Below are 27195 nucleotides of genomic sequence, written 5' to 3'. Positions count from 1 at the left end.
AGCCCACAAAGAAAAAATAGAGATGTATGCCTTCTCATTGATTCCTCTTTCTGTCACACTGTGTGTTAGCCAAAGCAGGCTTCAGGTTCTGAGCTGTCAGCACAGAGCCCCATGCAGGGCTTGAACTCACGAGGTATGAGATCACGACCTGAGCCGAAGTTAGACACTTAACTGACTGAGACACTCAGGCTCAGAGCCCCCAGAAAATTCTTAATACAATCTGCAAGCTAAAAGAAACTGGCTAGTAATAGCTAAATGATCTTCTTAAAGTTATTTTCCAACAGGAAGATTTTACCATATCATGATACCATGAGAGATAACTAGTCTTAGTTTTTCCATTTTTCAGTTAAGTGGCTGATTTTATTAATATGCAATCCTATAACATGGAATATAATTTGGAAATGTGAAAACCCAGAAAACCAAAAGAATAAACAATAATTTTAAAGGAAATAAAGATCTCAATAAAACTGTTGAGCATGAAACAAACTAAAATCAAAAGCATTCCTTTAAACAAGCAAAACTAATAGAAAATATAAAGAAAGAGCAATTATAATTATCACAACAAAAAAATCATAAAGTATTCAGGGACAAGGCAATTGTGTAATGTAAATAATCTGCAAATACATTTATATATGTCATGATGATATGAAATGAGCTTGTGTTTTTGATTTAAAAGAAGATACATGTGTACGTATTAGGTCTTAGTATTAACAGTGGTAATAACATCATTATCATCATCCAGTAGAGTTTTGTGAAGATCAACAGAACAAGTGAGATAATACACATGAAAGAACTTTACTAAGCACATTTTATATTGAAAATTATGATCATAGCTAATATTTATTGGGTATATAAATGCTTTAATAGCTTTGGAGCTATACAGCTCCAATGTAGGGATATACATTATCCCTACTCTTTCCGTCCATTCTAGAAGTACCACTACCTTCAGTTTATAGAGGAAATATGTAAGGCTCAGAGAGGCTAAACATCTTGCCCAAGGTCACACAGGATTTGAGCCTAGATATATATGTGTGTATGTGTGTACCTCACTCCATAGTCTTCACTTTTTCCATTATCTCATACTGCCCTTTAATTATATAGCATTGAACATATCTTTAAAATATTGTTTATTGTGGGGCGCTTGGGTGGCTCAGTTGTTTGAGCATCTGACTCTTGACATCGGCTGAGGTCATGATCCTAGGGTTGTGGGATCGAACCCTAAGTCAAGCTCCACGCTGAGCATGAAGACTGCTTGAGATTCTCTCTCTCTCTTTTTCCCTTTGCCCTGCTCCCCTGCTTGCATGCACTCTCTTTCTCTAAAATAAAGAATAAAAAATAAATGTTGTTTATTTTGAATTAGTAAAGAGGTAGGTTATGTTTCCAGATATAAAGATAAATAAAGTTATTAAAGCTTTCCATATTAATTTATAAATATTAGTATAGTCTCAAAAGCCTCAATTGGATTTTCTTAGAAGGTGATAGAATGATAAAAATCTATTTGGGAAAATAAGCTAATGAGAATAAAGGTATATTTTTAAAAAGACAGTATAAATGTTGAAAAGCCATTCCAGATATCAAATCATAGTAGAAAATTATTAATTTAACTTTTTTGATACTGTGCTAGATCTAGGAAAGTATAGAAAGTCTCAGCATGTTATATATAAGAGTTTAATGTGTAAGAATACAGTTTTACAGGGGTGCCTGGGTGACTCAGTCAATTGAGTGTCCAACTCTTGATTTTGGCTCAGGTCATGATCTCTCACTGTGAGATTGAGACCCACGTCAGGTTCTATGCAGACAACACAGAGCCTGCTTGGGATTCTCCCTCTCCCTCTCTCTCTCTCCCTCCCCCACATCCCAAAAGTATATGCTCTGTCTCTCTCAAAATAAGTAAAAACATTAAAAAAAAAAAAAAGAATAGAGCCTTATAGAGCAATGGGGAAGGGAAGAAGTATGTAATAAATGGTGATGGTGTTAGAGTTTGAAATAGAAGTAATTTAGATACACATCTCACAACATATGCCAAAATATATTCCAGGTGGATTAAATAGATTAAAAAAAATCAAATTTTGGGGATATTGTTTATTTGTCAGACATGGGATCATTACCCGAGTTTTGAAGTAACAAAAAAAGTCACATTGCAAAATACTGATATTAAATATATTATTTATTATATTTAATTTAAAAACACATATGAATCTTTTAGATAACCTCCAGAGGCAATCCAAACAATAGGAAATATGATTAGCAAAATTTTAAAGCATGTAACAATAGTAATAATAATGCAGATTAAAATAATACTAATGAGATTCTGTTAGTATGAAATCACAGAAATTTTATCTCTGTGAGATTAGCACTCCTCTCCAGTAAAAACTGCTGATACCTAAGTGCTGGTGAAAGTCACTGTATAAATCATAGGTACATACATTGCTACTGATGGTAGTGAAATTTATTTATTTATTTATTTATTTATTTATTTATTTATTTATTTTAATATATGAAATTTATTGTCAAATTGGTTTCCATACAATACCCAGTGCTCATCCCAAAAGATGCCCTCTTCAATACCCATCACCTCCCCTTCCCTCCCTCCCACCCCCCATCAACCCTCAGTTTGTTCTAAGTTTTTAAGAGTCTCTTATGCTTTGGCTCTCTCCCACTCTAACCTCTTTGTTTTTTAGGGTTTTTTTCCCTTCCCTTCCCCGATGGGTTTCTGTTAAGTTTCTCAGGATCCACATAAGAGTGAAAGCATATGGTATCTGTCTTTCTCTGTATGGCTTATTTCACTTAGCATCACACTCTCCAGTTCCATCCACGTTGCTACAAAGGGCCATATTTCATTCTTTCTCATTGCCACGTAGTACTCCATTGTGTATATAAACCACAATTTCTTTATCCATTCATCAGTTGATGGACATTTTGGCTCTTTCCATAATTTGGCTATTGTTGAGAGTGCTGCTATAAACATTGGGGTACAAGTGCCCCTATGCATCAGCCCTCCTGTATCCCTTGGGTAAATTCCTAGCAGTGCTATTGCTGGGTCATAGGGTAGGTCTATTTTTAATTTTTTGAGGAACCTCCACACTGTTTTCCAGAGTGGCTGCACCAGTTTGCATTCCCACCAACAGTGCAAGAGGGTTCCCGTTTCTCCACATCCTCTCCAGCATCTATAGTCTCCTGATTTGTTCATTTTGGTCACTCTGACTGGCGTGAGGTGATATCTGAGTGTGGTTTTGATTTGTATTTCTCTGATGAGGAGCAATGTTGAGCATCTTTTCATGTGCCTGTTGGCCATCTGGTTGTCTTCTTTAGGGAAGTGTCTATTCATGTTTTCTGCCCATTTCTTCACTGGATTATTTGTTTTTTGGGTGTGGAGTTTGGTGAGTTCTTTATAGATTTTGGATACCAGCCCTTTGTCTGATATGTCATTTGCAAATATCTTTTCCCATTCCGTTGGTTGCCTTTTAGTTTTGTTGATTGTTTCCTTTGCTGTGCAGAAGCTTTTTATTTTGATGGTAGTGAAATTTAGAAAGCACTTGGGAAATATAAGAGCCATAATAATATTCATATCTATGAGTCTGTACTTCAGATAATTTACCTGAAGGGAGAAACATCAAAAATGAGGGGAAAACTACATCAATGAAAATGTTGGTGGTTAGTGGTAGTATCAAAAAATGGGAGTAGGAGGTGGGGAAGAGAAAAGTAACATGTCTAAGAGCAGGGAAATGATCCATTAAATTATGGTGACTTACACAATTATTTTCATAATAGTTGTGAAGATCTTCTGGCAGTATATAAAATGCTCATGAGATAAAATTAAGAAAAACATGGGTGCCTGAGTGGCTCAGTCCGTTAAGCATCTGACTTCAGCTCAGGTCATGATCTCACAGTTCGTGAGTAAGCCCCGCATCGGGTGAGCTCGAGCCTTGCTTCGGGTGAGCCCCACTTCTCTCTGTCTCTCTCTGCCTCTCGTGGGATTCTCTCTCTCTCTCTCCCTCTCTCTCTCTCTCTCTCTCTGCCCCTAGCTCACTTGAACCCTCTCTCAAGAAAGAAAGAGAGAAAGAAAGAAAGAAAGAAACCAGAATACAAAATTTTACTTCTATTGTCATAAAGGCAAGAAATGGTATGGCACCTTAGCACTGAAAATGATTTGATTTTTTGAGGTATTAAAAAGATGAATGAATTTTCGTATTTATTAATTTTCATTTCTGTTGATATTTTATGTCTCCCTCAACAAATAAATCTTAAACTTAACCTAATATGATGACTGTCATTCAAATTGTGTTTATGTATGTGGACAGCAGATTGATTGAAATGGCGTCATCCGCTAAATCATCCAGTTTCTTCGCTAACTTGTAAAGGCTTTAATAAGTTATGTGTAATTGAAGTGATTTTTCTATTGAAGAAAATAGACACATTTAATGATGTCCAAAAACTTATCAAAATGTTTCAGCTCATTGTTTATTATCAGTGGTGGCTGGCAATGTGTTCGTTTACTAAATTGCTGATTTAACTGTATTAAATGAAACCTGGCAGAGATTTTTCACAATTTTTAGAAATTTAATTGATTTAATTAAACAATGCCCTTGTCATTTAATAGTCTGCTTAGTTTGCCATATTTTTATTATGGAGAGGGAGAAGAATAGTAGGAAAAGCAAAGAATCAAGAGATAAAAATTCTGCCTAGAATATTTACTGTATGAAAGACCTGGGCATATTAACTAATGTGAAAGGGGTAGTTAAAAGGGTTTCTTGTTTCTAGAAATGTATTTCAGATTATTCACTAGTCCTAAAATTGATATGCAAATTTAAAAAATATGTTTTATTTCTTTTTTCATCTAGATTAAAATATGTACTTATCAGCAGTGGTCTTATCTGCATGTAAATCTGTGGATCTAAACTTTTAGGAATATTATTAGTGGTGAATCCTGTTTCTTTAATATATGTCTCTACTTTCAGAAAAAAACCTGTCTTAGAGTAAAGAATGATTTTTGATGACTATCAAATTTGTGTGGCATTAGGAAACCAAATTTAGTTTCACATTGAGATTTTTTGTAATGTGGTTATTTAAATCTCACCATCATGAGCTCATCTTTCAAATTAAAAATATCCCATGTACTCAGTACTTTGCAGGGATTAACATATTGTGTAACAACATTTTGTTATCATTACAAATACGGCATTGATAAGATTGGTATGTGTCAGCAGCTATAGTAGTAAAAAATTCCATGCTATTCTAAGCATTCTTAGATATTCAATTTGTAGCACATCACATTATAACAATAAAAGCTTCAAAATATAAATCAATAAGGAAATTAGGCCTCTTTTCATGGACTTCTGAGTTTTGCTAGGCAACTAGCATGCTTACCAGCCATCAACCAAGGTCACATCGTGTACTTCCCTTGAGATAGAAGCATCTGGATTCTGTATTGCTGTGGAACGCCTTGTTTCATCAAATCCCTGTGGCTCCATAGCCAATCAGCCTGTACTTGAGCACTGTCGAAAGGAAAGCTGCAGAGAAGCTAGAGAGGAATGATTTTTTTCCTGCCCTTTCAAGGTTCTTGGCACTTCACACGAGTAATGAGAAGCTATGTGATGAAACATCCTCCCGAAAGGAACACATTATTTTTCCCGAAACAGTGTTTCTACAAATATATATACAGTATTTAGGAAGTGAAAATATCAAGAGGTAAAAGGATAGATCTTCTAAGCTACATATGAAAGCAGGTAGTAGACGTTTTACATAGGGTTGCGATTTTTTCATTTAAAAAACACTTTCACATTCTTGAGTTCATTTCTATCCAAGAATTGTTGTCTGATTAGAAGCTATTATTGTAACTATATTCTAAAAGTAGAAATCACCATTCAGAGATATATTCCTAATTTACCCAAGGGCTGAGATTATAATCTGTTTCCCTCCCTCCCTCTTTCTTTTCTTACTTGTCTCCCTTTTCTCTCTGAATACACAGACATACATATGCTACCATGTGCACCCAAGTCAGCCTGTTTCTCCAGTATCTCTTCCGTCCCACTGACTGCACATTTCTTAAAGAGGTTTGAGATAAAGAATCCACAGAAAACAGATTTTGACATGAAACTTTGTACTAGAAGTAACCTATTCTCTTAACCTAGCAGTTAAAATGCATTGAAAATTTAGTTTCAGTTTCAACAAATAGAGTATATCTTATGTTACAGGCTCTGAGTTAAGTGCTTTCAGACATGACAAAATAATAGACTACAAGTAGTAAATACAACTTAAGATACAGGAGCAGATCATGTCTATCCAGCAGTGTGGTTTACTTTGAGAACTTACTATCCCATAGATAAATGTAGCAATCTATCCCTGAATCTTTGATTTTTCAAACAATAGAGGAGTGTTCAGGCAGAAACCTAACACAGGTGTATCAAGGGAAGTCTTTGATTAAGCAGGAGGTAGGGTCACGTGACCCTCAAAATCTCCTGTCTACTCTGTGATAATATGATTCAAAGAACAAGGATCAAAATAGCATCTTAAGTTAGAGCTGAGACCAAGTAAGAAAAAATAAGCAGCATAGGTCAAGACACCTCTGCAAAGCTACTGTTAAAATAAGAGATCTCCAGACCCTCTGCATCCCCTTATGTTGAAGAAGAACCTTTTAGCATGGCCTTGGAAGATCAGACCTGGAACCAGTTGCAGATGTGCTTATACGAGGTCAGTGTCCCCATCCAAACAGCAGACATAGAGCAGTTGAATCTGTAGGTATTTAGTTGGTTGGGGATATGAAAGTTAAGTAGTTGGGAGAATTTGGAGTGTAGGAAGATAGATATGAGTTAGTGGTCCATTTAGAAAATACTCATAGGAATGCACTGTAAAGTCCAATTCCAATACAATGGAGTTGTTTTCAGATCATTTCATCTGAGAGATCTGAGAGATCCAGTGTGATGAATCAGAGATAGTTAACCATTGCTGCCTCCTCTGGCATTTAGACAATCCTTCAGGCTGAAATGTCTTCTCTGCCTCCCAATCTCTATGAAGTTCTATACCCGCTTTAAGGTTCACATCAAATACTTCTTTCTCCGTGAAAACTTTACCACGTCTCTCATTTTACCCTGCTCTTTACTAAGTCTTTTGGTATTTCACCAACATTCAAAACTTTGGCAGTGGTTTTCTATATTCTTTCCATCCCAGTATTTCCCCCCAAACCATGATGTCAGTAGGCATATGATGGCTCACTGAACCATTAGCCTCATATTTCCTTGACCACCTCTATTCTGAAGTCTTTATTTCTATTCTATTTATGTCCTTTACCTCCATTTCAGTCAGCTGTTTATGTCCATAGCCTCATCCAGAATATTGTTACAAATTAGAACAGCTCTACCACCAATCAAATTTCAGTGTTCCACACTCAGACCACAACCCCTTTTCCTTCCATGTCCTTCCTCCCCAACTCCTTTTTTTTACCTCATCCTCTTGTTTTCCCCAGTAAAGCACCCACCTCTTGTTTTTACATATCTTTCTACCCTTTACCATTTACTTCATTATTTGGTTTTTTTCTTTTGTTTTTTTTTTTTGTTTTTTTTTTTTGTTTTAATTTGGAGGCCAGGACTTTTAACCATTTTCCTCCCATATTCTTCACTCCATATTTCCTTTTTATGCAAATACATGAAAACTTTATTTATTTATTTTTAAAATTTTTAAGTGTTTATTTATGAGAGAGAGAGACAGAGTGAGAGCAGGGGAGAGGCAGAGAGAGAGGTAGACACAGAACCTGAAGCAGGCTCCAGGCTCTGAGCTGTCAGCACAGAACCCGACACGGGGTTCAAACCCAGAAACTTCAAGATCATGAACTGAGCTGAAGCCGGAAAGTTAACTGACTGAGCCACCCAGGTGCCCCCAAATATGTAAAAACTTTAAAGAAGTTTTAAAGAAAATGACAAACACTGTGTTTTCAGATTCAGCTGCTCATTATTGCCCTACTACCATCCTGCTCGGTGCCCCCAGTTTTCTCTCCCATTTCACAGCACTGAGTGTGTCAGACTGAAGTCACGCCACCTTCTCCCTCATACACAGCAGCTCCTTCTTGTCATTGAGGACCCTGCCTCCATATATATCCTTCTCCCTTTAAGCGGGGCACTCAAAATGAGTTTGGAAGGAATGAGTGTAAGCTCATCAAAGTCAGGAACAGGTCTCTGTACGCCTAACTTCCAGTAAGCACTTAATAAATATTTAGATAAATGGATGAATGAATAGACACTTATTAAGCATGTACTCTTTGCTATTCATTGCACTAGTCCTAGGAGCCAGAAATATAAAAGTAAATGAGACATGATTCAGCTTCTGTAGAAACTCATAGTCTATTAACACTAAAGCATGTCTCCAACGCTGACTGTATTCTGTCTTACATTGTAGTTATTTGTACACACACCTTATCTTTTCTGGAGATTTACAGAGCTGAAACGTGTGTTCTTAGGACTTATACTGGTGTAGGTACAATTACTGTTACATACTTGATAAATGACAGTTAGCTTTGTAAAGCGTTGTCTTGTTTTAGTACAACTAAACCATACAAACAAAAAAAGAATGCATTTATTGTAGGACTTTATAAGGGCATGGACATCAGTGGAAATACATACAGATTTACAAGCTAACTGTGTAATTTATGATTTTGATGGGTATCATTGTGATATATCAGGATTCTGATATAACAGTTGTTATGTCCAAATACATCTAATGGCGAGCTGTGTTTTAAATAGGGCCCCACTGTAATTCTGTATTCCCAGCATGTACCTTTCTGGTTTCATTTGCTTATATATAGCTTTCCTAGGCAGAAACATCACTGTTTAATTGGATGCTGTGCAGCTATTTATGCAGTAGCTGTACAGCACACTTGAGGGAATCCAAGTTGCTTTCACCTTCACCATCCTTTGAATCAACTAAGAAAAAAAGGGATTACCAAGTCAGACCACTAACATTATATAAATACAGTTCATTTAGTTTGGTTTGGTTTGCTTTAAATTCAGCATCAGGACCTCAGGTTGAGCCATAATAAATGGTACCATTAAGCGTAGCTCTTTATTCCAACGTATTGAGAATTCTGGTTTTGTTTCCTTATTTGCTTTTCCTAGCACAGTCATGTGTTCTATAAATATGTCTCAAATCTGTCCACTTACCTCCATTTGTGTTGCCAGCCAAGGACATCTGTCTTTCATCTCTCTCCTGGACCCCTGCAGGAGACTTCCAGCTGTTTTCTGCCTCCTCTCTTGTTGGAGCCTCAGTCTTATCTCTGTGCAGGAGTATATTGGATCTCCACTTTCCTGCTTAAATCCTTAAGTTGCTTTCAGATGTACTCATTACTATGACCTCCAAAACCCTGTACAGCTCCATGATTGAGCCTTTGCCCTCCTCCCCAACCTCCCCCTCCTTCTTCCTTCCATCTCAAAAATTCAGCCACATCGATCTTGACTCAGTTTTCTTTTTTTAAGTTTTTATTTAAATTCCTGTTAGTTAACATGCAGTGTAATATTAGTGTCAGGTGTAACATAACAAACCTTTCTTGCCCTAAGATCATGTCTGGAACAGTCTGTGCATGATTGATTGACTCTTTAGATTTCAGGTTCTGGAACTGTCCCTGATCACCCATCCAACATATGCAGGCCCAAAGTCCTCATCTCTTAGAGATGTATGTGGACGTTTTACAGGAAAAATAATAGATATCTTGGAGCTACTTTCAAATAACGCAGCAAAAAGAGAAAGAGAGACAGAAAATGAGGCTGAAAAATATATATATTATTCTGTATTTTATAAAATTAAAAATTTACATAATGCATTTTAAAACTATTCAGCTTATCCTAAAACTTCTGTGGAAGGGTCAGGGCTAAAAAAATTTTGAAAAAGAATAAGGAAAAGGGAAGGCATGCTTACCATTACAGATTTCAATACTTCAAATGCTAAAATAGTTAAAACACATAAAATTAGCTCAGACAGACGACACATGGAATAAAAGAGAGCTTAGAAACAGACTCATATTTAATGGTGATTAAATATGCAACTTGGTATGTGACAGAGGAGACTGAGTTGGAAAAGGAGGGACTGTTCTAATAATGACCTTTTAACAACTGGCCAGCCACATTTAAAAAGATAAAATTAGGTCCCTACCTCATATCATACATGAAAATTAATTCCCAGTGAACTAAGTACGTAAATGTAAAAAAAACAAATCAAAACTATAAAACTTGAAGAAAAAATATAGGAAAATATCTTTATGTCAGATATGATGCCAAAAAGACAAAGCATAAGAAAATACACTTGGGTACATTAAACTTGTTTATATGATCAAATACAGCATCAAGAAAGTGAAAAGATGAGCTGCATACTAGAAAAAATATTTGCAGTTCATTAACTGACAAGAAAATAGTATTTGAATATAAAAAGAACTCTTACAAAAATAAAGAGCCAATGTAATAAAAAAGTTATAGAATATGAACAGATAATACACAGAGAAAAGGCTGATACAAATATGAACAGATGTTCAACTCTGTTACTAAGTAGGGAAATTAAAATTGCAAAAAGACACCATTTCACATGTATCATATCATCAGATTGGCAAAATTTAAAATTTTTTTTAAATATTTATTTATTTTTGAGACAGAGACAGAGTGTGAACAGGGGAGGGACAGAGAGAGAGGGAGACACAGAATCTGAAACAGGCTCCAGGCTCTGAGCTGTCAGCACGGAATCCGATGCGGGGCTCGAACTCACGAACCATAAGATCATGACCTGAGCCGAAATCAGATGCTTAACCGACTGAAACACCCAGGAGCCCCAGATTGGCAAAATTTTAAAGTTTGACAACATCATGTATTGACAAACCTGTGCTGAAGCAGGAACCCTCATAATGCCACTGTGAGTGTCAGATGACTCAATTACCTAGAAAACCCAGTATTGAAAGTTAAAAGAAAGATTAACTGTGGGCCAGTATAGGATTGGATAACTGTAGTTTGCTCATATGATGATAAAATGGATAACAGATTGAACTGAATAGTCAAGTTTACATGTATGCACTATTGAGTGAAATACACAAGTTGCAAAGCTCTATATGATACACGTATGTAATTAAAACACATCAAACGACACTGTATTTTATTGAAGTAAAAATATGCATAGGAAAGGATGATACATGACATTGTGAAGATACCTGTAGAGATGAAGAGTAGAAGAATGGGTGGTGGGGGTTTACTGTACTTTCTCACTTTGCTTATATTGTAAAAGTAACAAGCTGAAGTCAATATGGTAAAATATTAACATCCATTAAATATGGATAGTAAATACATACTATTTTTGGAAGTTTGAAGTATTTTATAATTTTTAGCAAGTTTTACATATTTTTCACTTGAGATAAAAGTCCCTGGATTACCCCACTATTCTCTTCCCCTTTATTTTCTTTCTCAGTACCCTTTTTTTTTTCCTCAGTACGTATCACAATTTGGATCTATTTTATAGTGGATTTGTTTATACTTGTATGTTTTTGTATTTGTTTATATTTGGGAATCTGTTTTGTTTAACATTGTATTCCTGATAGAAAAAGGCAGAATGGGGGCACCTGAGTGGCTCAATCGGTTAAGTGTCCAACTTCAGCTCAGGTCATGAGCTCAGGGTTTGTGAGTTTGAACCCCACATCAGGCTCTGTGCCCAGAACCTAGAGCCTGCTTCGGATTTTGTGTCTCCCTCTTTCTCTGCCCCTCCCCCATTCCTGTTCTGTGTCTCTCTTAAAAATAAACAAACATTAAAAAAAAAAAAAGGCAGAAGATCCCTGTAGCACATTAAAAACTTCCAGGCCAAATTTGTTCATTAACTAGAACTAAATTTAATCTGTTCATTGAGATTCTTCATCTTGTCCACAATGATCGCCAAGTGTTATTGCCAAATATTCTTCTGAAATCCTTTCATACACATTCAGTGCCCAAGTCCTAAAATGTAGGGAGCAGCATCTTCCCCAGATGTTTGGCTCTAGGATGCACAGTGATGTTTACAAAAATCACCATTGGAAACTGCTTCTTGTGCTTTTAAAATTCACTGTAAACTGTTGCAGGATATACAGTACATCCCACAAGACCTTTCTCCCCATTATGGTGTTAAGGTAGAATATTGTCTCTTTAGTTGATCATTGGTGAAGTAGTTGCTTGTGTTTGGGAGCCATTGTGAAAGAGAAATATTTAAGTTTGCTATGATTTCTTTCCCCTAGTACTTCAGTTGAATTTGTGAAAATGGGACTACTGTATTGCAAATTTCTCCAGTGTGTTTTAAGTGGAAAAGCCACAACCAAGGAGCTATAAGATCTTCAATGTAGTTTTAGTTCTATTACAAGTAACTCTGACTGTGGTTTAACCATTTAACCTGTTTCTTCATTTGGAAAATGTGAGAATAGATTGATATTCAAAGTATGGTAATTTGCATAAATTCCATCCAAATATAACATGCTACTGATAGTCCTCCTTGCTTGAGTTATTTATATTATATTTGAGGATATCTCTGTGTTTTCAGTGTTTATGCTTGTGTCCATTAGAATATATATACATATGTATATATATATACACACACACACACATACATACACACACATATACACAATGGAATATTCCATTTGGTGATTTTGGCTTGTAGTTTCCACATAAGGAAATGAAAGTCGTGAGTTATTTTAATTGGTTTTGTTTGCGGGTGTCTTGATTAAGTAGATAATATACTTAAAGTATAGTGTATTAAAACTACTTGTTGAACAGGCAGATTTTTGATTAATAATAATAGGACTGTTGGTTAAACGTCCAACTCTTGATTTCAGCTTAGGTCATGATTTCACAGTTTGTGAGTTTGAGCCCTGTGTTGGGCTCTGTGCTGACAGTGCAGAGCCTGCTTGGGATTCTCTCTCTCTCTCTCTCTCTCTCTCTCTCCCCCTCCTCCCCCACTTGCATAAGCACGTGCTCATGTGCTCTCTCTCTCTCTCTCTCAAAATAAATAAATAAAACTTAAAAAACAACAATATAAGACTGAGTGAAAATAAATGATGATATTTAGAGTAAGATGTTGTAAATGTTGGTCTATTGATAGAGAAATATTGGAGAAATAAATAGAATATTCACGTACCTAATGATTTTTAAAACTTATTTTCAAAGCTGTACTTAGCTGAAATGTATAAGTGCACACTTTGGAACGTCTCATTACTACAAAAGAATAATGTAACTGAAAATTTCTGAAGAAATTCACAAAAGGATGAAGCATTAGCAGCAATGATTTATCTGGAATATTTTTAAAATGCATAGTCATTTGATATCATGAAATGTTATTTATAACTGAATATCCACATTTGTCTCATTTATGTGCTAATTGTGTTTTAAAAATTGGTGAGGTCAACCTTACTTGTCAAGCATAAGGCAGTATATTTTGAGAGGAATTTCTGTCCTAAAATATCTTCTACCATATGACTGAAAATTTTGTCATTAATGTAATCCCATTGGGATGACTATTAAATCTACATATATGTGGTCTATCTAGTAGTTTAAAATGTAATGTCTGGACTGAAACTGCCTAGATTCTCATCAAAGATTCTCTACTCAGAGGCAGGTAATGTATTATCTCTGATATTTGACTTCCTCATCTATCAATAGCAATAGAAAAAAATACTACCCTATTGTAAACTTGATGGTGACTGAAATGAGTGAATATAGGCAAATTGCTTTATACTGTAGTTGATATTTAGTAAATGCCCAAAAGTATTAGCTATGGTGATGATGTTTCCAGTGAGGGACAACACAAATTTTATTAATAATTATTCTGGTAGGGCCGCCTGGCTGGTTCAGTTGGTAGAGCATGTGACTCTTGATCTTGGGGTTGTGAGTTCAAGCCCCCTGTTGGGTATAGAGATTACTTAAAAATTTTTAAAAATCGTAAAAAAAATAATTATTCTGGAAAACTACCTGTAGAGAGAGTAGGTCTCCAAAGGAAAGAGACATATTACAGTTATGTTTTTGATAGAGTGGGAGAGAAGACTGGAAAGATCCAGATTACAGATGCAAATCCAAATATCTTCAGATCCAGTCAAGCCCTAGAACTCTGAGAAAGCAGCCAAGTGTATGACAAGAGGGCATGGTGGACCTAGAGTATTCCTTCCTAAAAGGTTTTATATTTAATAATAGCATTAATAATAATAATAATAATAATAATAATAAACCTATATAATCCAGTGAAATTCTTCTTAAAGTTACATTCAGTTTACTATCTACCTGTTTGCTACCCCTCGTCCAGGTAGTGGAACATTATTCAAGTGACATGAGATTTTATCATAGCTGCTGCAGAAGGTAGAATTTTCAGAGTATATTCACCATTCTTGGCAGCATGAGTCTTAAAAAATTGTAAGAATTCAGAATAATAATCATAGCAGTAATAACTGGCATTTATTGAACTTTCTTTACACATTCCGTGCTAGGAATTGCACTTACATTTTATGTGTGTTCTCTTAATTAGCACAACCTATGAAGCATCTGTCACTGATTTTAAGTAGGTACCCAGAATCACAAAGCTAATAAGCTTTTCATCTTTGCATCATTTTGACTCTGAATCCTGTAATTTATACTATTGTTTCCTATAATCAATGTTGAAAACAGCATTATCAACCTTTCTCATTCTTGCATCACTTTTCAGACTTCTGAAAACATCTTGTATCAGTTTGCATCTAATTCAGAAAATACAGTAAAGTCTTCTGCTAATTAATCAAATAGCACATAGATTCCATTTTAAATGAGAGAATCTCAATAAATAGTGCATGGGTTGAGCTCAAAGATAATACGCTCTATTTGCTTACTAACTCTTTCCTGCATACGGCTTTTTGCACTGGTATCATAAATCTTTGTATTCAAATTCCTTGGTTGATAGAGCTTTGTCCTCTTAGAATTTTCTGAAGTTGAACCACTTAGTCTCTTTCTGAATGGTATTTTCTTTTCTGAGTGAAGGAGCATGGATGAAGAGGTGCTGACATTGTTATGACTGAGGGGGTAAGACAGGCCTTGTGGCACCTCCCAGCCAGGCCACTTTCCTTCGGGAAGTGCTTTACAGCTACAGAGGAGGGGATGTCTTGGCAGCCGCCTCCCCTTTGATTGACCACATCAGGTTTTAAAAACATCTATGGGCTCATTAGCATCAGCCATTTGCAGAGCTCTTCTGTAGACCATCCTAATGGAAACATGTGAGAGCTTTTATGAGTGTACTCCGGGGTAAGATTTATGGGAAATAGTCACAGCAAGTGTTCAATGTCTTTTGGACCTATCCTCCTAAACTCTGGGCACCATCGGAACATCAATAAAGCATGAGTTTTGCGTAAATATCAGGACAGAGAAATAAGTGTTGGCACAGGTATTTCTAGAAAATTTTCTATAACAGTTATCCAGGAGAATTTACTAGAAGAAATGGGTAGTAACTTAAGACTTAAAAATCAAGTAGAGGGAAGAAAGGAGGGAGGGAGGAAGGGAGAGGGAGAGAAGATAATGTGGTCAATTGGATTGAAGATGTGTACTTATATACTCAGAAAACGGGATTAGGGAGGGGAAAGGGTACTCAACAGAAAGAGGATTGTGGGGGACGAGGGCTGTGGTTGCCGAAGCACACAGCATAGATAGCAAGTACATGGCTGGTAAATAAACATATGCATTATGATACCAATTGTTTCGTTCCAATTAGCATCTCTCAAAGTTTTCAGTTAAGACACCAAATCTGTTGCAAACTCCTAAGAAGGTGGGTTTCTTCAAATGGCAAAAGAAATGTGAGGTTTAAAAAATATTTATTACTACACTTTACCTGCATTAACACATGTAATTGCCACAGCAATCCTAGGAAATGGGTATTATTATTTTTTAATTTTTTAATGTTTATTTTTGAGAGAGGGAGAGAGACACAACGTGAGTGGGGGAGGGGCAGAGAGAGAGAGAGAGAGAGAGAGAGACTGAATCCAAAGCAGGCTCCAAGCTCCAAGCTGTCAGCACAGAGCCCCATATGGGGTCGAACTCAGAACCTCGAGATTATGACGTGAGCCAAAGTCGGACAACTTTGCCACCCAGGTGCCCCTGAAATAGGTATTACTTTTAATCCTAATTTTTTTTTTTTAATTTTTTTTTCAACATTTTTAATTTATTTTTGGGACAGAGAGAGACAGAGCATGAACGGGGGAGGGGCAGAGAGAGAGGGAGACACAGAATCGGAAACAGGCTCCAGGCTCGGAGCCATCAGCCCAGAGCCTGACGCGGGGCTCGAACTCACGGACCGCGAGATCGTAACCTGGCTGAAGTCGGATGCTTAACCAACTGCACCACCCAGGCGCCCCACTTTTAATCCTAATTTTACAGATGATAAAATGGGAGTTCAGAGAAGGTTAGTGACTTTTCTAAGATCTTACTGTTAGTAAGGGGTGGAACCAGATTCAGACCATGGCCAGCTTCACTCTGGTGTTGGAACTCTTAAAAACATCTCCTTATGGAAGTCTCAAAGGACCTAGTCAATGAAAACTTTTAATCTCTGGTATGAAGTTCTGAATTGCTTTTAGAAATTTGCAGTTTAACGCTTGTAGAAACCTATGTGGGTGTGGTTTAATTTTCTAAGTATAAAATAAAATCATTCAAATTATTTAATTAAAAAGTCTTTGTGGTACAGCTTTTATGTATTGCCTAAAAGTAAAAACGTCCATAATTTAACGTGCTTGCTCTTGCCTTTAACTCTTTATTTGTTCTTGCCTTTAACTCTTTTAGATAACAATCACCTCTATATTGTCTAGGAAATATTTGTAAAACCACAAGATGCTTTCCAAATTATTAAATGCTATTTGCATTTCTTAAAAACATTATTTTTGCTGTTATTCTTGGTAATCAATTAGTTCTCCAATTTTTCAAAGTTGTGTTTTGTATAGAGTAGCAAAATTAATTATCTTAGAATTTCTGAATGAAAGAACTATGCATATGTAAGGAAGAATAAGAGTACTATATGACCTGCATTCTTTTCTTCAAAGGTTTAAGGATATATACGTGAAAATATCAGTTATAACCATCAAAACAATTTTTTTAATTCCAAAAAGGTTATTTTACATAATCAAATAGCATTTTTGCTTTTGTCGGTATGTATTTTGTACTTTGAGTCATTTCCATAAAAATTATATTAACATAAAATTATATTAATTTAATTTTTCAGCCATGGTACGGGTATTTGCACCATGGAAATTGGTGAACACCACACATCAGAATGATCAATTTATTGTTTTGTAGATTGTGTAGAATTAAGAAAGCAATGAGAAAAAATATTAGTACAAATTAAAATTATGTCATTTTTATAGCTTTTGCACTGTACGTAGCATAAAGAGATGAAAACATATTCTTTAAAAAATTTTTTTTAATGTTTATTTTTGAGAGAAAAAAAGAGTGCAAGCAGGGGAGGGGCAGAGAGAAGGGGAGACACAGACTCTAAAGCAGGCTCCAGGCTCTGAGCTGTCAGTACAGAGCCTGACACAGGGCTTGAACTCCTGAACTGTGAGATCATGACCTGAGCTGAAGTTGGACGTTTAACTGACCGAGCCACCCAGGTGTCCCAAAAATATTCTTCTAATAGTCAAAAATTATCTCACCTAGCAAAGAAGTCATTCATGTTATTAATGAATGAATTATTTTAATATGCCTTCAATGCTTTGTTTTCCTTTCACTCATTTACTTAAATGAAAATGTCAACCAATATTTATATCTAAACTACACATATCTGTCAATTGCCACAAGAGGTTGGTGATGGATACATAAATTAAGCAAAAATCAATTGACATTTGATTCCATGAGAACCAAAATATTAAATAGAATTATAATAAAGAGTATTTATATTTTATTATTATTTGTAAATCACGAGCTATGCATTCTTTACGTAAGTAAAATTTATAATAAATATATGCATTTTGTGGGGAGCCAGTTGATTTACCAGAATACCACTGGGTTCACTTTGATCATATGTGAACTCACGAGAATTTTTGTGTTTTTAAATTTTTCTGCACTTTTATTCTTTTGAATACCCTAGGTATATAATTTTGGTGTTTTTTAACTGATAAAATGATATTTTGTCAACTTTTATAAATATTAACTCATTAAAAATTCTTAAAACTATAAGAATTTGGGAGAAAAAATAATTACATGCTATTCATTACAGTGAAATGAAAAAAAGAATTTGGGTGATAGTTCATAGATATTTTGCATTTAAGTATTTTTTTTTAATTCCAACTTCTCTTTTATGTTTCTGTATCCAGTCCTCTTTTGCTATAAGCATTTGTCTGCTTTGTGGTCAGTTAGCTCAGTTAGTTAGAATCTGAATGTTAATATCAAGCTTAATCCCAGACTGACCACTGGATCAGCTTCATTCTCTTCCACTGTGGAGGTTAAACCCTAATTATGATCAGATAGCTACAATGTCTATTCTTCAATACTATAGAAACTGGCTAGAGGATAAATAAGTATATGAAAATGTATCACAGTAACAGAAAAAAAACAGTACAAAATGTGTGGTGCTCCATGATCTTTGTATACAGACCACAGTCACAAAGGATATACCAACAAATATATTCCATCTATGACTTTTCAACACAGATGTGACTGGTCTTTTTGCTGTGCTGTCTTCCAGCAGTTGCTTGAAAAACTATGAGGGTCTTTTATTCTTTCTTGGAAATTGAAGTGTACTTTTTTTAATATTAAATTTATTGTCAAATTGGTTTCCATACAATACCCAGTGCTCATCCCAACAGGTTGTAGTGTCTTATTTTATTAACATAGCTTTCATTGTCATGACCATTAGCTAACATTAACTAACACCCAAATGGTTCTGTCATTAATTGGACTCTATGAAATTCACAAAGTTAGGCACCTTTGCTATTGAGAAACAATAGCAGCAGGAAGACAGTATGAACCAAAACCAAATAAATTGCCATTTACACCGAGTAGACCATTTTTATAATGGTGTACCTGAAATATTTGATATCCATTCACATCTTTCCCCTGTCCATACAGAGCAAATTATATATGTGGAAGGATTATGGAGTGCCAGAAATAACAGCCATCACAGGGATGTGAAATCCTCTGAGGTTAATTATAAAGGGGAAACAAATTTTGAGTTGGGCCTAAAGAATGATGTGGTAATGTATTGCAAATTGGAAAAAGAAGTGTATAGCAAGATTATCCTTATGAATATTGTTATTTATATGGTGTGAGGTTGGGAGGGTATTCAAAAGTGCTATTACATGTTAGGAACACATCTCTTGTCATTTAGACCCACTTTTCCCTTTCTTTCTTTTGGGATCGTTAACATTAGGACGTTACAGTCACAAAGCTATCAATCACACCCAAGGTAGCAAGAGTGACTTTGTTTTTAATAGAAGGTGTATGGGGTCCCGGTAGTATTCTGTGTATCTGAATTATAGAAGAACTACAATAAAGTCAAGAAAAATAACAATAAAAAAAAACTAAAGCCAAATCTCTTCTAATTTATAATTTTACCTGAGATTGTTCCTAGGAGAATACAGAGTAGGTGAGAGATTTATTAGGAAAATCCCCTCTTTGATCTCCTAATTTTCTATTTATTGAGTTGTGAAATTAAAAATCCCATGATATCTTTTTCTTCTTATCTAAACTTCTTTTGACTCAAATTGTAATCTGAAGATTACCAGTATGGGATCACATTCACTCTTTTTTACTAACACAGTAATTTCATTACATTAGTAGTGACCCTAGCGAGCTAACAGTGCTTCTTGGTGAGTTGGGTTGTTGATGGCCACACGTGATCCCCCCCACCCATATGGTACCTCAGAGCCACTAGGAAAATCAAGAAAGCATCAGAAATATCAAGAGAACATACTAGAGAGAGAGAGAGAAGACACGTTATCTTTTTAAATCAGTTATAAAGTTCTGCACTCGCAATGCGCAAAGCATTATCAAAAAGAAAAGAGTTGGAGGCTCAGAAATTCTTGCCTTATAGCCTAGAATTTATTTGTTGGCTTGTCCTACTATAGGTAATTTTGACCTAGGGTATTTCCCCACTAGCTCAATCTGATAAAGACACTGAATTGTTATACAGCCACCTACGTTAGGAGGATTCAGATTCCAAAGATAAAGAGTTTAAAGAGTTCTTTTAAACTTAATAGGGAAATCACTCATTTAATTATTAATTAGGCTAAACTTACTACTCTGGTTGGATGAAGAGCCTATAAGAGTAAGGATTGAAAATCAAAGAAAATTCTCAAATGAAAGGCATATATCTGAAGGGGGCACCCAAAGGAAATCCAAACTTTTTTCCTCTCCTATTTCTAGAAATTTTATACAGTTGACCCTTGAACAATATGAAGGTTAAGAGTGTTGACCCCTTGTCAGTCAAAACTCACATGTAACTGTTGACTCCCCCAAAACTTAATTACTGATAGCCTACTGTTGACTGAAAGCTTTACTGATAACATATAGTTGATTAACATGTATTTTCTGTTATATATATTATATTCTGTATTATTACAATAAAATAAACTAGAGAAAATAAGTTATTAAAACCATAAAAGAAAATATCTTTAAAGTACTGTATTTATTTTTAAAAAATCAATCTGTAAGTGGACCTGTGCAGTTCCACTGTTGTTTAAGGGTCAGCTGTAAATCACATAAGCAAAAATATTTTACTGCAAAAAATTTTTAAAAGTCAAAGGCACCTTTATGGTTAAAAATTACTAATAATATGGTTTTCTATAAATGTTACAGGATAAAGCATTTAAACAATTTATATTTGTACAGTTTTTCTTTTTGATCAATTTGATCCAGCCAGAGTTTATGCCTATATAAACCTTCTAAAACTTATCTAAGGTATCTGATCATCTACTGTTCAAAAAAAGAAAAAAATGAAACATCTGTAAAGTGAATAAATATTTTTAATTTTCTAATTTTTTTGGAAATCTATGCAGATGCTATTACATATAGTTAAATAAAATATTCAGCTACAATAATTACCAGTCCAAAGTGGCTTTTCTTTTCATGTATTTCTCTATTAAAAGATAATGGGGCAGTTGTAATTTTGATAGTAAAAGGGAGCCTCAGTCTTGAAAAAATTGAAAAAACACTGCTCTAGATATTAAAGTATGATTTATTCAGAAGTAAGGATATGTCCAATGGAGTTCATAAAATAGACCATTCAACACTTACTAGTATCTCATAGATGTCTGTCACTTCCTATAAAATTACTTTGTTCAGATTAACATTACATAGATGTTTATTTTAAGAATCATCTAGGTTAATAAAGCAGAAAAGCTTTTAAATATTACCATAGAATTTGTGAAAAATTGTAAGCATGCCCTTGATAAATTGCGACTGATTTTCCTTCGTATTCTGTAATACAAGCCCATCGTGAGTAGTGTGAGTATTGAAATCCCATAATTGCAGTGACTGAAATCTCACATTTGGTTTTTATAAGGTGCATCCTCACTCAGCGGATGCTTCCATATTTTCATAGAAGGAACCTACCTGAAAGATATCGCAGGGGCTCCTGGGGGCTCAGTCGGTTAAGTATCCGGCTCTTGATTTTGACTCAGGTCATGATCTCACGGTTCATTAGGTTGAGCCCCATGTCAGGCTCTGCACTGACAGCACGGAGCCTGCTTGGGATTCTGTCTCTCCTTCCCTCTCTAACCCTCCCCCTCACATTCTCTCTCTCTCAAAATAAATAAATAAACATTTTTTTTTAATGAAGGATATTACATTTTAATTCCTTTCTACAACTGAAATGTCAATACTGCCTATGGATTGAAGGGCCTCAAATTTTGTTTACCATACCCCATGTTTGTGTATGTGAGATAGGATTATATATGATAATAAACACATATTATTTATTATGATTAATATACTTAATATAATAAAATATTGTGTGTGTGTGTATATATATATATATATATATATATGCTCTTCTTCAAATTTACACTTATAAGAGAAATGGCCACCGCATAGTCACCTCACTTTTCTTAACCTTATTTTAATTTCTTTCCTCATTGTAAAAGAACATAAAGGTAGGGTCACATTATGATACATCTTAGGCTGGAAATCAGAAGCCAAAGTAAAGAAATACTAGTTCTTGGTAAGCGGTCTTGGGTCACTATATTCCTCCTGGGTGTTAGGCCGAGTCTTGTCCGACCACAGGTGCTCTTGGCAGCTTCTACTGCAGGCGTCCTACCAAAATATTATTTTTTATGTCCTGCTTGCCTCCCTCAGTCCTGTTTTTGAAATACCCTTGATGCCAACTCCGGCTTTCTTGTCTGGCTTTTCATCTCACTGTCCTCCCAGCAGGCACAATCTTCTGCCGGTATCCTTCCATTTTATGAGAATGGAAGACACAAAGGGACAAAACATGGCCTGGCCCTTAAGGAACTCCTAGTTTCACTGATGGGAAAGGAAGTGCAAACAGTTTTCAGTAGAGCATAAAATGAGTCTGTGGAAATAAGGGCAAGTCTGTGAAGCAGCACTGAAGCAGAGTGTTACTGTTTAAAAGGGATATGGACCAAGAAGGTGTTACAGATGAGGGGACGTTTGACCTTTTTGTCTCATTTAATTACAAATCATATTATTTCTGTATGAATGTGAGTTCAGTACAGGTTCTCATCATTGTCCCTCTCTGTCTTTTCTTGTTGAAAACAAATCGTGGGGTGTGGGGTAGCGATGAACCATAGGGATTCTACCCTCAAAACCAAGAGCGCTACTTTTAGCTACTGTACAAACTGTATGTTAGCCAATTTGACAATAAATTATATTTTTAAAAAAAGAAAAAAGAAAAAAATCAATCTTGAACAGTCTCTATATTTGCTCTACTTACCTGTGTGTGTACATACACACACACCTCACACACGTTGTCTTACTTCCCCTATTTTGGCCCCATCTATTCCTTGCTTTCCCACTTGATATTCTGACTTCCCACTTGATATTTCTATTTATGTGTGATATTGAATGTTTCTACAGATGAGAATGTTTATTTTGTCCATCAGAACCTTTGGCTTTACTACTTAGAGAATTTTCTTCAGATCATTGAACATGTTCCCCTACTCTTACAAATCCTAAAAGGAAGGCAGAACTTCCCTCTTTGTGCTGGTGTTTTATTCTCTTTTGAAATGTGCCCCCTTTTTTTTTTAACTTAAATTCAAGTTGTTTAACATATAGTATAGTATTAGTTTCAGGAGTAGAATTTAGTGATTCATCACTCACATATAACACACCCAGTGCTCATCCCAAAAGTGCCCTCCTTAATGCCCATCACCCATTTAACCCATCCCCCCATCCACTTCCCCTCTAGCAACCCTCAGTTTGTCCTCTGTATTTAAGAGGCTCTTATGGTTTACCCCTCTTTCTGTTTTTATCTTATTTTATTTTTCCTTCCTTTCCCTATGTTCATCTGTTTTTGTTTCTTTCTTTCCTTTCTAATAAACATCCTACTATATTTCTGCTGTATTTTCCACCTTAAAAAAATGACTTACGAAGTTACTGTGGCACTCAGAAAAGAGAATGTCTGTAATTGAATTTTAAAAGTTCTTCCTTGCAAATGAATACTTTAAATTCTAGCAGCCCATTTCCCTCCTTTTATATGTGTATTTCTTCCACCATGTTATTGTCCAGCAAATCCTCCTTAATTCTTATTTGGCTTTAAAGATCTCTAGAGGGATTAGTTCTGGGTCTGTACTTTTTTTGGTAAGAGTCAAAATATGTACTTAAAAAAATAATATATTAAAGAGAGACATATATTTAAATAGCTTTTTCTTTGGTATCTATGTATTATTTGTTTGGCTGCTGTAACAAAATTATAGTCATTTTAGCTACATTGTAGAATATAGCTTGTGCTCAAGCTTATTATGTCCCTTAAACAAAATGGAAGTTTATTTCTCTCAAAACATAAGGGTCTAATCATAGACAGCCTACTGCCATATGGCAGCTCCCTGTTTTTGGGCACTCAGGTTACTTCTATCCTATTGATTTACCATACTTAATGCACAGTTTCCATCTTGTGTTTAAGGTTGCTATTTGGTCACCTGCTACCATGTTCATATTCCTGCCGGTGAGGAGACGGTAAGGGAAAAGCTGGGGGAAAAAACAGCTCCTTTAGAACAAGACGCAGAAGTTACTCATGGATATGGGTCACAATCTAGTCACTTCATGACCCCACTTATATGCCAGGGAAGCTGGGTGACTAGCTTAAAACGGTGTGACTAAAGAAGTCAAGATATTAGAGAAAGACCTACCAGTGCCAGGGTATACTCGGACATTCTACTTTGTTCTCCAGCTCAGACCTCCTGTCTTTAAATCCATTGGTGTTCCACCTCCCTGAAGATCCCCATGCCTTTTGATATAATCAGGCCCTTTACTACCTTTACACTTATTGGTGCTTTGATGTGTTTCTACTGCAGAGACTTCAGCCCTCAGATATTTTGAGGGTGTGCAGTCACTCATGGGCTCTTTCCCTCCCGCCTGAATTCCCACTTCTGACGCTTGGATTCCACTTCTAGATGGCTGTTGTCTTAAGTTTTTTGTCCCCTGCCATTACTTTTTCTGATGCCCTCCTCTTCCCTTTTAGAGCACTCTCAAGTGGGGTGACTCTTGTGTGTCTCCTTCTCTCCACAAAAGCAGCTGCCTCCTTGCCTGGCTTCTTCTGGCTCATCTTGCCCCAGTGGTTCAGGAAGTCTGTCAGCTTCATTTTTCTCTGGACTTTCCTCTTGCTGCCCCAGCCTGTACATACAGTAACAACAGAGTCCCAGCTACCCTGTCCTGTTAGTCCTGCTCACTTACTTTGTGTCTTCTTTCATCGTGGATCCTAAGGAAGATTCAGGAAAACCATCCTGGAATTTTTGTGGGGGAAAGAAGGACTATAGTCTTTAATTTACATAATTTTAATAAAAGACTTTTTAATAGAGGAATCTTAATTTTATTTCAACTTTTTCATGTATGTTCGGAAGCTAAAGGGTAAAATAATCTCTATCAAAACACAGGCCCAGGTTTGGATTCTGAATATGTACGCCCTACCCTGGTGCCATGGGGCCTCCTGGGGGAAGGAACAAAGGCCTCAGTGCCTGCTGTATAGAATCACCACAGAGGGCTTCCATTAGGCTGGCCCTTTTTTCTTACTAAAACCTTCTCCAAAGTCAGTCTTTTTTTTTTTTTTCCTTTGATGTGAGCTTACAATTTCCTCACTTTCAGGGATTTAAATTACTACAAATGTTCTGTGGGTTCATCCACTTTTTTCTCCTTGAATTTTTTCCTCTGAGGTGAAACACACAAAATCAACATTTTGACAGTGTACAATTCAATATATATATTTCAAAGAATATTTTTTTAAATTAGGCTTGATTTTCTTCATTTACCATGAAGGATCACGAAATGTGTTTGATGACTTTTTTTTTTAATAAAAAATGTATACATTTGAAGTATATAATGATGACTAAGTCAAGCTAATTAACATTCATCTCCACGTTGTTATCGTTTGTGTGGGGTTGGGTGAGAGCGCCTGAAATCTACTCTCTTAGTAAATTTCCAGTTTATGATACAGTGTTATTGACTAGAATCATCATGCTGTCCATTAGCTCTCTGGACTTACTCATCCTACCTAAGTACAACTTTGTAAGTGTTCCTCCATTTAGAGGTACCATGGTATCTACAGAGTCTCTTGCTGGCCAGCTGCTCTCATCCATTGTTAAACTGGCACCTCATAAATTTCTGCCTAGATGTCCTTTCTCTTCACAAAAGCTGCCTAGGTTTTCTTCTCTTAACTAAGAAGCCTTCTGTTCATCCTACAGCCCCGAGGAAAGCCAAATATACTTTAGAAAGCCAAAGTTCTCACCTTTCCTTCCCCTGCCTCTCCATATTTCCTCCTTTTCCCTAACACCTCATTCCTTTATTTATTCTGTCCACTCCAGTGGTCTCACCTACCATTCACTAGGATTCTCTTAGGTGCCAGATGTTATACTTGTTAATCTCCACAACCCGGTGGGGGAAATATTCTCATTTTACAAAGAGGGAACAGGCAGAGAGCAGTTATGAAGTCTCAAGAAGGTGGGAAAACAAATAGTGGCTAAGCCAGGATCGAAATCCCATTGTGACTGTGAAGCCAACACTATGTCACACTGCCCTTCAGACACATTTGTCTGTTGTTTTTTTTAGTTTTCTTTTAAATGTTTTTATTTATTTTTCAAGGAGAGAGAGAGAGAGAGAGAGAGAGCATGAGCGGGGGAGGAGCAGAGAGAGAGGGAGACAGAATCTGAAGCAGGCTCCAGGCTCTGAGCTGTCAGCACAGAGCCTGACACGGGGCTCGAAGTCACGAACTGTGAGATCATGACCTGAGCCAAAGCTGGACGTTCCACGGGCTGAGCCACCCAGGCGTCCCACATTTGTCTGCTTAGAGAGATCGTGCAGAATAATTAAAACAATGTGACAGTCCAAAAGATCCGATTTCAAATCCTGACCCCATCATTTTAGTTGTATCCTAGGCAAATCACGAAACTTCTGAGTTCGTTTTCTCACCTGTAAAATGGGATCAGTGATCCATTCTTTCGTTCAATAAATATTTACTGAGCACCTCTTTTGTGCCAGCTACTGTTCTAGGCATTTAGAGTATGGCAGTGAATAAGACCAATGCTACTCTGTTCTCAAAGAATCAAGGTGTTAGTGGAGAGACATAATAAGTATATGTATCACGTAGTTGTAAGTTCTCTAAAGAAAAATAAGACAAGGAAAGAAAGGATAAGTAAAGGCTTCTCCAAGAAGGTGAAACTTGAGCAGAAATGCAAAGTAAGGGGGTAGCCACATGGACATCTGGGATAAGAATATTCTAAGCAAAAGGAAAAGTGCAAAATCCTAAAGGCTGAATTTAATAGTAACTGACTCAAAAGCTTGTAACAATTAAGTGACTCCTCACAGTACATAGATTGGTATATTTCAGGCACATGAATGTCTTCTTTCTCCCTTCAAAGTTTCAATGTATTACTAACCCTTAATATTTCCTTGTCCAAAGCATATTTGAGAGCTGAACACATTTAAAAACCTATTGTTTTGGGGCTCTTGGGTGGCTCAGTTGGTTAAACATCTCTTGACTTGGCTCAGATCTCACAGTTTGTGAGATCCAGCCCCACATTGGGCTCTATGCTGATATCTCCTAGCCTGCTTG

The 27195-nt window shown here is 36.1% G+C and overlaps 1 protein-coding gene across 3 annotated transcripts in view; it reads left to right on the top strand.

The window, feature by feature from the left end:
* CSRNP3 (cysteine and serine rich nuclear protein 3) overlaps positions 1-27195 on the top strand; it is a 212192-nt gene that overhangs the window by 127252 nt on the left and 57745 nt on the right. The gene's annotated exons all lie outside the window — the stretch shown is intronic.

The sequence above is a fragment of the Panthera pardus genome, unplaced genomic scaffold (assembly GCF_024362965.1).
Source record: "Panthera pardus isolate Hobbes unplaced genomic scaffold, ASM2436296v1 HiC_scaffold_10, whole genome shotgun sequence".
NCBI lineage: Eukaryota > Metazoa > Chordata > Mammalia > Carnivora > Felidae > Panthera > Panthera pardus.
Note: the sequence above shows the minus strand (reverse complement) of the source record. Positions and strands in the feature narration are given on the sequence as shown.